This window comes from Herpailurus yagouaroundi, unplaced genomic scaffold (genome assembly GCF_014898765.1).
Source record: "Herpailurus yagouaroundi ecotype Mexico unplaced genomic scaffold, PumYag 141, whole genome shotgun sequence".
NCBI lineage: Eukaryota > Metazoa > Chordata > Mammalia > Carnivora > Felidae > Herpailurus > Herpailurus yagouaroundi.
In genome coordinates, this window is record NW_024412396.1 from 38,308,472 (window position 1) to 38,322,011 (window position 13,540).

A 13,540-nucleotide genomic window follows, 5' to 3' on the forward strand; every position below is an offset into this window, starting at 1 on the left:
TTGGCTCTCTCCCACTCTAACCTCTTTTTTTTTTTTCCTTCCCCTCCTCCATGGGTTCCTGTTAAGTTTCTCAGGATCCACATAAGAGTGAAACCATATGGTATCTGTCTTTCTCTGTATGGCTTATTTCACTTAGCATCACACTCTCCAGTTCCATCCACATTGCTACAAAAGGCCATATTTCATTTTTTCTCATTGCCACGTAGTATTCCATTGTGTATATAAACCACAATTTCTTTATCCATTCATCAGTTGATGGACATTTAGGCTCTTTCCATAATTTGGCTATTGTTGAGAGTGCTGCTATGAACATTGGGGTACAAGTGCCCCTATGCATCAGTACTCCTGTGTCCCTTGGATAAATTCCTAGCAGTGCTATTGCTGGGTCATAGGGTAGGTCTATTTTTAATTTTCTGAGGAACCTCCACACTGCTTTCCAGAGCGGCTGCACCAATTTGCATTCCCACCAACAGTGCAAGAGGGTTCCCGTTTCTCCACATCCTCTCCAGCATCTAGAGTCTCCTGATTTGTTCATTTTGGCCACTCTGACTGGCGTGAGGTGATATCTGAGTGTGGTTTTGATTTGTATTTCCCTGATAAGGAGCGACGCTGAACATCTTTTCATGTGCCTGTTGGCCATCCGGATGTCTTCTTTAGAGAAGTGTCTATTCATGTTTTCTGCCCATTTCTTCACTGGGTTATTTGCTTTTCGGGTGTGGAGCTTGGTGAGCTCTTTATAGATTTTGGATACTAGCCCTTTGTCCGATATGTCATTTGCAAATATCTTTTCCCATTCTGTTGGTTGCCTTTTAGTTTTGTTGGTTGTTTCCTTTGCTGTGCAGAAGCTTTTTATCTTCATAAGGTCCCAGTAATTCACTTTTGCTTTTAATTCCCTTGCCTTTGGGGATGTGTCGAGTAAGAGATTGCTACGGCTGAGGTCAGAGAGGTCTTTTCCTGCTTTCTCCTCTAGGGTTTTGATGGTTTCCTGTCTCACATTCAGGTCCTTTATCCATTTTGAGTTTATTTTTGTGAATGGTGTGAGAAAGTGGTCTAGTTTCAACCTTCTGCATGTTGCTGTCCAGTTCTCCCAGCACCATTTGTTAAAGAGACTGTCTTTTTTCCATTGGATGTTCTTTCCTGCTTTGTCAAAGATGAGTTGGCCATACGTTTGTGGGTCTAGTTCTGGGGTTTCTATTCCATTGGTCTATGTGTCTGTTTTGGTGCCAATACCATGCTGTCTTGATGATGACAGCTTTGTAGTAGAGGCTATTATATAATGTCCTTCTTCATCTCTTGTTACAGCCTTTAATTTAAAGTCTAGTTTGTCTGATATAAGTATGGCTACTCCAGCTTTCTTTTGGCTTCCAGTAGCATGATAAATAGTTCTCCATCCCCTCACTCTCAATCTACAGGTGTCCTCAGGTCTAAAATGAGTCTCTTGTAGACAGCAAACAGATGGGTCTTGTTTTTTTTATCCATTCTGATACCCTATGTCTTTTGGTTGGCGCATTTAATCCATTTACATTCAGTGTGATTATAGAAAGATGTGGGTTTAGAGTCATTGTGATGTCTGTATGTTTTATGCTTGTAGTGATGTCTCTGGTACTTTGTCTCACAGGGTCCCCCTTAGGATCTCTTGTAGGGCTGGTTTAGTGGTGACAAATTCCTTCAGTTTTTGTTTGTTTGGGAAGACCTTTATCTCTCCTTCTATTCTAAATGACAGACTTGCTGGATAAAGGATTCTCAGCTGCATATTTTTTCTGTCTAGCACACTGAAAATCTCGTGCCAATTCTTTCTGGCCTGCCAAGTTTCAAAAGAGAGATCAGTCACGAGTCTTATAGGTCTCCCTTTATATGTGAGGGCACGTTTACCCCTTGCTGCTTTCAGAATTTTCTCTTTATCCTTGTATTTTGCCAGTTTCACTATGATATGTCGTGCAGAAGATCGATTCAAGTTACGTCTGAAGGGAGTTCTCTGTGCCTCTTGGATTTCAATGCCTTTTTCCTTCCCCAGTTCAGGGAAGTTCCTAGCTATGATTTCTTCAAGTACCCCTTCAGCACCTTTCCCTCTCTTTTCCTCCTCTGGGATACCAATTATGCGTATATTATTTCTTTTTAGTGTATCACTTAGTTCTCTAATTTTCCCCTCATACTCTGGATTTTTTTATCTCTCTTTTTCTCAGCTTCCTCTTTTTCCATAACTTTATCTTCTAGTTCACCTATTCTCTCCTCTGCCTCTTCAGTCCGAGCCGTGGTGGTTTCCATTTTGTTATGCATTTCGTTTAAAGCGTTTTTCAGCTCCTAGTGACTGTTCCTTAGTCCCTTGATCTCTGCAGCAAGAGAGTCTCTGCTGTCAGCTATACTGTTTTCAAGCCCAGTGATTAATTTATGACTATTATTCTAAATTCACTTTCTGTTATATTATTTAAATCCTTTTTGATCAGCTCATTAGCTGTTGTTATTTCCTGGAGATTCTTCTGAGGGGAATTCTTCCGCTTGGTCATTTTGGATTGTCCCTGGCGTGGTGAGGACCTGCAGGGCACTTCCCCTGTGCTGTGGTGTATAACTGGAGTTGGTGGGCGGAGCCACAGTCAGACCTGATGTCTGCCCCCAGCCCACCGCTGGGGCCACAGTCAGACTGGTGTGTGCCTTCTCTTCCCCTCTCCTAGGGGCAGGATTCACTGTGGGGTGGCGTGGCCCGTCTGGGCTACTTGCACACTGCCAGGCTTGTGATGCTGGGGATCTGGCATCTTAGCTGGGGTGGGTAGGCAAGGTGCACAGGGGCAGGAGGGGCAGGCTTAGCTTGCTTCTCCTTAGGTGATCCACTTCAGGAGGGGCCCTGTGGCAGCAGGAGGGAGTCAGATCCGCTGCCGGAGGTTTGGCTCCGCAGAAGCGCAGAGTTGGGTGTTTGCGCGGAGCGGGCAAGTTCCCTGGCAGGAACTGCTTCTCTTTGGGATTTTGGCTGGGGGATGGGCGGGGGAGATGGCGCTGGCGAGCGCCTTTGTTCCCCACCAGCTGAGCTCTGTGGTCCAGGGCCTCAGCAGCTCTCCTTCCCTTTGTCCTCCAGCCTTCCCGCTTTCTGAGCAGAGCTGTTAACTTATGACCTCCCAGACGCTAAGTCGCACTTGCTGTCGGAACACAGTCCATCAGGCCCCTCCGCTTTTTGCAAGCCAGACTCAGGGGCTCTGCTTGGCCGGCGAGCCGCCCCTCCGCCCCGGCTCCCTCCCGCCAGTCCGTGGAGCGCGCACCGCCTCGCCGCCCTTCCTACCCTCTTCCGTGGGCCTCTCGTCTGCGCTTGGCTCCGGCGACTCCGTTCTGCTAATCCTCTGGCGGTTTTCTGGGTTATTTAGGCAGGTGTAGGTGGAATCTAAGTGATCAGCAGGACGCGCGGTGAGCCCAGTGTCCTTTACGCCGCCATCTTCCCTGACGACCTAGATGATTCTTATATACAATAAAGTCCAAGAAACACTAAATACAGGCTGTCTAGAGAAGAGCTTCTTAAACTATCTCTAGATGTTTTCAAGTTTTTGGGTTTTTTATTGTTCATATTCATTGTAGACCCATACAACTGCAACATATAATAAAAATGTATTACTATAAAAATAAAATAACATGATATAAAATCCTGATTTTTATTAGATTCAGCACACATAGAATTACATTTTCAAATAATCAGAACATATATAAATTTTAAAAAATGAAAATAATTATAAAAACTGTATGTGTTCATTGAAAGAGTATATTTTAGATTATTAATATTCACATTCAACATAAATATCTTCTGTTGACTTTATAATTCAATATTCTTCCTTTCCAATTATTTTTGTGGGAATTTATTTGTAATGGTATGTATGAAAATTCCACTTAGGTTTTGATGGTTTTATTGCTTCATTTAGCCAGTATATCCCTGCAAATAATACACTGTGGTTTTCTCACTTAATCATCAGATATGTTTACAAAACCTATTAAATATAAGTTGGATGAACTCTTTCTGTCTTTGTTTCTTCAGAATCATTTCCATTTTTATTATTTTTTTGGTAACTTTTCCAGTTTAGGAAAAGGATATTTTTTCTTTGACAGAGTCCACTGAAGGTTGTTTGCCATGTATAAATTATGTTTTAAAATAAATAATTAAAAACTCACTTCCTTAATTTAGTCAGTAGTTCTAAACACTAAATTTAGAAAAAATGTGATCAAAAATTTATATAATTTAGAAATATTTTTATAAACATAAATATTTATATTTTTGCAGATTCTTATATCTTTTGAATTAAAGATGACAGGCTAACTTAAAACATTCTGTCTCACAACACTGTCTTACAAGGCATGTAGTATGCAGCTTATACCATATGTAATTTCGTACCATGAATTCGACAACTGAACTGGTCTAGGTGATAGTCAAAAAGTCAAATCCACTGATCATGTTCTTGTATGTCACAGTAATGTCAAATTACTATAAAAATGGCTAAATGCTTATACTCAGTCATGTAACTTATCTTTTTGCTTATCTGTTGCAGAGTGGCCTTTATCAATTCACAGTCCACACTTTAGGCAGCACTGGTCTAGACCACTAACATTAAAGACTGTATTACCCAGAGCACCAAAGAAGTGCATTTATCATTTTAAAATCTATTTATTTCATGCAATGATGCCTAATAATAAATGAGGCAATGTCACTTTGGCAACTCTGTGATTTATGTCCTATATATAGCCAACTATAGTCTACTTGAGAAATGTCAGGTTCTTAAGTACCCCAAAAGTTCTCACACATACAGATTTGGATTTGCACATTAAATTTAGATCAAAAGCTTCCTCTTCCTGATTTCTTCATCTACTCTACCCAGGTTCTTTACCAAAACCTCACATGCCATGGTTCTACAGTGCTCTCTGTCCTGCCAACAAATTTGCCTATACTTCTGGCTTCTTCAATTTTCTATATCTTTGCACTACAGAAACTACACAACCCCTTTCCATTGTACCTTGTTAACACTGTCTTAAACGTGTATTTGCATTTTGACTATACCTCTTTGATGAAGCTGTTTTTTCTTTTTTTTTTTAATTTTTTTAATGTTTATTTTTGAGACAGAGGGAGAGACAGCATGAACAGGGGAGGGTCAGAGAGAGGGAGACACAGAATCTGAAATAGGCTCCAGGCTCTGAGCGGCCAGCACAGAGCCTGACGCAAGGCTCGAACTCACGGACCGCGAGATCGTGACCTGAGCCGAAGTCGGCCGCTCAGCCGACTGAGCCACCCAGGCGCCCCTGAAGCTGTTTTTTCTTAATGTTTTTATTTATGGGTTCATTTCTATGCACTGATACTTTATTCAACATTTCATTATAATAACTACCAACATCATTACAAGATTAATTAATTTTAGGCCCCAACAACTTTAGAGCATAGTCTGGTAAACTTTGGAAGATAGTTCCACTGAATGAGGGACCTGGTGAGTGGAAAAATGGCAGTAGCATATGTGTTTGGCAGGGAGAATCCTAAATGTTTACCACCTAAAAAGCTACTTGAAGCCAGTAACTCACTGCTGCCTAACTACCAGCACATTCACTGGGAAATTCAATTTCCTTTTCCACTGGGGTGTTGTCTGCTGGTTCTTTCTAAGCCTTCAAAAATCTTTGACTTGACAAAATGACAAAACATTTCATGTACCATTCAAAACTCTGGAGCCATACCATGTACCTTGGAGAAATAGTAACAACCTGTTTCCCTACACCTTGTTACCTGGATTCCTGCAGTATCTGTATTCCCAGTTTCAGTGAATACCTAGTCAAAGAGATCGTCACCTTCTGTAATGACTTAAGGTTTGTGTTAGGAGGATGAGTCCAAAAAGAAATAAGTAGAACAGTATGAAAAAGTATAGATTAGAAGTAGAAACATTATGGTAGTTAAGGTCTACATAGAAAGTAATGGAGGCCAGAATTAATGTAGCAGAACAAGAGAGGACAGAACAATTTTCAGGGATATTACAGAGATTGATTGGATATGAGATGATAGAGAATACGGGATTTTTAGAAAGAGAAGAACGTGGGAAAATGAGTAAATAAGTACAGTTTTAAGTAAATGAAGTTTGAAGTGCCAGTGGGATTCGAGTGGCAGTCATAAATTCAGGAATCTGTACAATAAAAGTACCCCCAGAGATTTGAAATGATGGCAAGCACAAGTATTTAGATAAAATTATGGGCAAATTGTTGTAAAAACAGCAGTTCCAAGTAATGACTAAATTATGAGTCAGGAAATAAATGCATGTTTGTTTTCATGCCCAAAGGACATGAACTACACAAAATATAGTTTTAAGAAAGTCCTACAGTGAAGTGTATATGATAAAAACATTGAAGTATAATCTATAAAATCTATAAAATTATGAAGATATTAAAACTGTAAGACTCTAAGAGAGCAAAAAAGTCTAATAGGTGAAAGTTTAAGCAGATATTTCATACAAAATGAAATATAGTTAGCGAACATTTGAAATTAATTTTGACAAAAGTTAAAATTGTAAGTTAATAAAATTTCCATATCTAATGCTCTTTATTTTAACAAATTAGCAAAAAAATTTAAAAAATATTGTTGATTTCTCCAAGTTCAGAATATATAACAATACACACCCAGTTATTCTAGTATAATTTAAAGCAATTTCAAAAATATATATCAAAACTTAAAAATGTCTGTATCTGGGATTACACTTCTAGACCTATCCTATGGAAACAATCACAAGCAACGAAGATATAAGCATAATGGTTCCTTAAACCTTAATTATAATTTCAAAAAGTTGGGGAACTAAATGTCCAATAATATGTCCCCACTAGTTTCTAATCCTTTTTATAATAAAGAACATTTTTTACCCTTTATTTTGAGTTTTGGAGCATATTAGGTACACATTATTGCATAAATAAATTATGCAGACATTAAAATAACATAGATGAATTTTATGGAGAAATGCTTGTAGTGTTGCTAAAATGGGCAAATGAAATAATGCATAGGTATTAATTATGTATAATATATACAAATGAGAAATCCCCTAACATTTCATGTAGTTATTTGATACTTTTGTAATTAGCAATAGTAACCATGCATTTCTTTGTTTCTGTTTTCCAAAGTTACGTCCATGTTGCATATACAAGCACATTTTTTTTTTGCTGAAGAGTAATCTATTTTATATCATCATTTATCCACCATGGAAGCTAAGAGGTATGCTTCTCAGCATTCCCTTAAGAGACAACATAAGGAGTGCAGTCAACTGCCAGCCTCTAGCTGCAGTGCCATTAGTGCCCCACTGTTTGAGAGAAGTCATGCTTTCCTCGGGCCGTCCCAGCAATGACTGGGCACACTTCGTATTTTAGGGCCTGTTTGTGCTCTGATGAAGACCTACTCAATGGACAATCTTTGTGCCAATACTTCCTAGTGGGTAATCCAAGACTTTCTCAGAGTTGCACTATACTTTGATACTCTTCAACCAAATCTTCCTTCCTTTCCCTTTGCTTTTCACAGATTTGAGATGTGCATCACGATCTTAGGAATTTTCTACTGTTCTATTCCCTTGCATCTTTATGTGTAACAAATGTTTCCACCAAAACAACAAATCTGTCCACATGTTGATGGCAGTTGGGTTAATTCCTCCTTTTGACTGTTAGGAATAAATAAAACTGCTATAAATATTTGTGTACTGATGTTCTGTTGTTTATTTTGCTTGGTGGTCTTTCTTTTCTTTCTTTCTTCCTTCCTTTCTTCATTCCTTCCTTCCTTTCTTCCTTTCTTCCTTTCTTTGACATGCTTTTATTTCACTTGGGTAACTATCTAAAGTGAAATTGCTGGGTCACAGAGTATGTATGTGCTAATTTTTATTAAAAATTGCCCAAGGGGCACCTAGGTGGCTCAGTCAGTTGAGCGTCCGACTTCTGCTCAGGTCATGATCTCATGGTTCATGAGTTTGAGCCCCACATCAGGCTTGCTGTGTCAGTGCAGAACCCACTTCAGATCCTCTATCCCCCGCCCCCTCTCTGCCCCTCCTCAGCTCTCTCTCAAACAAAAAAAAAGCCCATTTTTTTTTCAAAGTGGCTGTACCCTTTTCTAATCCCACCAGCAATGTACTAGACTTTTTCATTGTCCTACACCCCCAGTGAAACAAGATATTGTCATTTTTTAAAACTGTTTTCATGGTTCTGCATAGGTTTCTCATTGTGGCTTTAATTTACATTTCCATGATGACTAATTATCTTTCATGTGCTTAATGACCATTTATCCATTTTCCTTTGTGAATTCTTCATTAAAATTTCAGGCCCACATTTTTTATGGACTGTGTCAATTCATTACTGTTTAAGAATTTTTATAAATTTTAGAAAATAGTTCTCTCCTGAAGATATGAGTATTGTGACTATTTTACTATTTTGTGGTTTTCCTTTTCATTTTATTAATGGTGTCTTTTAAAAAGAAAGTTTTAGACTGAAGTGCAATTTATATTTTTTTTCTTCATGGTTTGTTTGTTTTGTTCTACAACAATCTTCTATTTTTTCCCAAGAATTCTTATAGCCATAGCCTTTTTATGTAGCTCTGTGATCCATTTCAGATAAACTTTTATGCAGTTTGAGGAAAGCATCGAGGTTAATTTTTTAAACATAGATCACCAGTTCAAAATATTTTGTGGAAAAAGTAAATACATTCCCCATGGATTTACATGAATGTGCACATTTTCCATTCCATTGACCATGTATATGTAGGTTTATTTCTGGACAATCTATTCTGTTTTGTCGATTTATATGTCTACTCTTACACTGATACCACATTTTATTGACTATTATAGTTTTATGGTAAGTCTTAAGTGAACTTTGCTTTTCTTTTTAAAATTATTTTGGTTGTTCCAGTCAATTTTAATTTCTAAATCATGAAAATATGTGCATTAAACTATATTTCCCCTTAATTCTTTGAATGTATTTGCCTTTCATTCCTTGAACATATTTATTTATAATAGTTGCTTTAAAGTCTTTGATTAATCCATCATCTGGGTCACTAGAGTCAGTTTCATTGATTGCCTTTTATTTTCTTGACTGTAAATCACAGTTTTCAATTTATTTTATTTTATTTGTTTAATTTTTATTTTTGAGAGAGAGAGAAAGAGAGACATAGATGAAGCAGGGGAGGGGCAGAGAGAGAGGGAAACACAGAATCTGAAGCAGGCTCCAGGCTCTGAGCTTCAGCACAGAGACTGACAAGGGGCTCGAACCCAGGAACGGTGAGATCATGACCTGAGCCAAAGTAGAAGCTTAACTGACTGAGCCACTCAGGCGCCTCACAGTTTTCAATTCCTTAAATGTCTACTAATTTTTTACTTTGTAAGTGACATTGTAAATGATACATTTCAGAAGTTATGGAATCTGTTATCTTCTCCTAGAAAGTGTTGATTAGTGTTGTAGTACACTGTTCAGTTTCCAGATGAGCACTTTGAACTGTGTATGCTGTATCTTATATTTTGCTATTGGAGCTTCTGAGAAGCTCACTCCTTTTCCCAAGCCCTTCTAACTTAATAGGATTCAACATTTAAACTCTGTCTCCCCTGTATGTCTGGCCAGGACATGGTTTAGCCTTTATTAGGGCAGATGTAGAGTAAGTATTATTTTGTTTTCCATTATTCTTGCTGTTGCTGTTTAAGGTGGCGATTTTCTGATGTCTCAACTGAATGCCCATCATTTAAAAATAATGTTTACAAGTTTTCTACACTTGCTGGGTTCAATTCCACAGCAGCTGCATTCTGGCAAGCCCAGTGTTGTGTTGCCCTGCCCTGCCCATGCAGAATCCACTGCATTGCTGAGAACCCAACAGGAAACACTTTGTCCAGTTGCTTTATCTACAATGTCTTTTTTTTTTAATTTTATTAATGTGTATTTATTTTTGAGATAGAGAAAGAGTGTGAGCGAGGGAGGGGCAGAGAGAGAGGGAGACACAGAATCTGAAGCAGGCTCCAGGCTCTCAGCTGTCAGCACAGAGCCTGAGGTGAGGCTCAAACTCACAAAATGCAAGATCATGACCTGAGCCAAAGTCAAACACTTAACCCACTAAGCCACCCAGGAGTGCCTCCAGTGTCTTTCCCATATATTCCAGGGACTTGAGCCTCCAGGAAGTCTGGACATCTGACTCTTCAACTCAGCCTGACTGCCGTGCTATAGTTGGACTCTGGCTCATTGTGCTGTGGTCAGAATATTACACCCAGGCAGGTCATTGTCTAATTATAGATCTCACCTTCAGTTTCTCAGCCCTTACATAGTACATTCTTTTACTGCCTGTTGTACAGTGCCTGAATATAGTTGTTTTATGTGTATGTATGTGTGTGTATATATATATATATATACACATGTATATATATACATACATACACACACACATATATATATTCAATTTTTTGATTATTTATAAGAAAAGGACTAGAGGAGAGTAGTAGAGTTTTTTTATTTATGGCTGAAAAAGCTAGTTTAGGCTTGAGGATGAGATCAATTCATATTTCTAGATCAGTACTATTTAATAGAACTTTTTGAATGATGAAAATGTTTTATACCTGTGCTGCCCAATAAAGGAGCTACTAGTTGCCTGCATTTATTGAGCACTTAGAACATGGCCAGTGTAACTGAAGAACTGAATTTTTAAGTGTTATTTAAGTTTAAATAGTCACATGAGGCTAGTGACTACTATATTGGACAATACATTTCTAAGTAAGAGGCATAGAAGTACTTAACCTGCACCAGAACAACTCCTAATTTGAATATCTTATCTTGATATTGTTACTTGAGTCAGTTCTCTGGCTAGGTTTGCTTATTTTATTACATACAATTTATTTGGTTATCAGATAATTGCTCTCCCCAGTCACCATGACACATTCTTTCTCTGATACATGTTTTTCTGATATTTCTGTGTCTTCACTGCATCTAGCATCACACTGGGCTTACTCTCACTCTTCTTACCTTTCCTGACCAAGCCTGTTTCCTTGACTTTGATTCAGAGTTTTGCTCTAAAAAAGGCTTAGTCTTAGCATTAGGTCTCTAATAATAGTAACTGTGTTCCAATCATTTTTAAAATTTTCTGTGCCTCATTATGACTATATGTTTCTCTATTTTGACTTTTATTTTTAAAAAAAATTTTTTTTAATGTTTATTTATGAGACAGGGAGAGACAGAGCATGAACGGGGGAGGGTCAGAGAGAGAGGGAGACACATAATCTGAAACAGGCTCCAGGCTCTGAGCGGTCAGCACAGAGCCTGACGCGGGGCTCGAACTCACGGAGTGCGAGATCATGACCTGAGCCGAAGTCGGACGCTTAAACGACCAAGCCACCCAGGCGCCCCTCTATTTTGACTTTTAGAGTGAACTGGATATTCACACCTAGGAGAGGCGAGAGTTTAGATAAACATTGGGATTACTTGAATTTATTAAGAAACATAGATAATCAGACCAAAATCTAGGTTTTCCTCATATTGGCCTAAATTTATGCCATTAGAATGTAATGTTAAAATTAAATCATTTTTACTTCTAGCTATTTTTTCAAATTCAGAATTCAATGCTCAAATACATACACAGAAATATTAATTTTTGTCTAATTATCCACTGCAATTTACAGAAAGGGTTTTTTTGTAATTTGTTTTATTTTGTTTTATTTTTTTGTCTATTAGATTTCAACATCAACCTCCTAGAAAGTGACATAAATATAAAGACATGAAACCTATATATAAAAATGCACTATGGGATAATATAGATATGTCTATCTAAACAAATTACAGCAAACTGCTTATTGTTACTAGCTTTTGAGATTTTTGCTTGCAAGTTTGTGTGTATATGTGTATATGTGAGAGACAGACACGCACAGAGAGATGGGGGTATCATGATTACTTAACAATTTGGTCACTTGAATATATGAATTTTCCATTTGTAGGGACTGTGTATCATCTATACTTTTTTTCATTTATAGTGTGATTATTTTATATCATTAAATATGCAATATTCGCTGATCATTTTTTATTATACTAATTATAATTCATATATTGTCTATAACCTTTGTTTATATATAATTCTTACTCTCCACAGTTTCTTGTTTTGTGGCCTAGTCATGCCTTTATAAGTTAATAATATTAGAGAAGGATGACATAGTTGACTAATGCATTTCAGTTGTCCACTATATTTGTCACCATTGAAATACAGTGATAAAATGTTTCTATAAGTAAAAATAATTCATAGGTATTATTATTAGCTAAAACATAGGGCTAAATGAGACCATAAATAGTATTTTCCAATTTCCATATTGAAAGCAGAGCCATTGCTATTTGGCTTAAGAAAAAAAAGCCACTGTCTTTCTTCTATTTCATGAGATGCTCCTTATAATTAAGCCCATTAACTTAAGTTTATGTCCATTTTCTCTTATTCTGTAGTCAGTGGAGACTTACAAAACAGTTACTATCCAGATAAAACTCTCTTCTTACTTAAATCATATGAAATTAGTAGCATGTTGTTTGACATTTCCTTATATTGCGGTGTATTGTGTGGCTAAATGACTCAGTGTTTCAACTAGATGACATGCTCTCCATAGATAAAGGTTCCATACACCTTTTCTTCTCTTGTCCTCCATAGCATCTAGTTTGGTGTTGTGCATAAAAACACTCTAGTTATTTGAAATGACACAGACCTGCCAGCTCACATACTTACAGGGTAGAAATCTGGACCTATCTCCTTAAAAGCCTGAACTCACAGTAGTCTCTCCCACCCTAGCTCTTTCCCAGTATAGATTTGGACTTAAGCCCCTAGTGCCTCCCAGCCTGCCTGCTGACTATTCCCAGGTAGAGGTCCTTGACTGCCTCAGACCCTCTGTTATGACTGGTCAGCAACAATATGTACCAGATGGGAACTCCTGAGGTAGTAAAAGTAATTTGGTTAGTATCAATGGATTATTAGTCCAATTTTCACTCCTTCCAAAGGTTACATGGGTATTGTACTGTACAACTAGGGAGAGACTTGATACACATACATACACTTAATTTGAGAGAAGTAGAGGGAATGAAAAGAAAAGGGACACAGAATCAGTTCAGTGTACATGACCTTTAAAAGACTTAGAGAACAAAGCAAAGTAGAAAATGAAAATCCTAGAAGAGGGGATTTATGCTTTCAGGTTTTTGCTTCAAAATGAAATAAATTAACTTATTTAATTTATAAACTTACACAACTTGCTGGTGTCGTGATGGTCTTAACTTATTTGATCTCATTTAACATAACTTGGAAGGGAAGGAAGATGAGCAGGGGTTAAGGACAAGAAAAATAGGAAGCAAATCAGGGTAGGGAAATGAAGTTTTGTAGATAGGACTGAGAGGTGAGACCCTGGCCAGCAGCCAGGCTGTGTCCTAGGCTGTGGCTTGAAGAGATTACTCCCAGCAGTTGCTGGTTTACTTCTCTGCACATGGACCAGGTCTTTCAATTTATTTTCTCCATTCTCCAAAGAATTAAAGTAAAAAAAGCAAGCTTCTTTTAATGACATTACAAATGTCTATGTGCATGTTTCAAGAT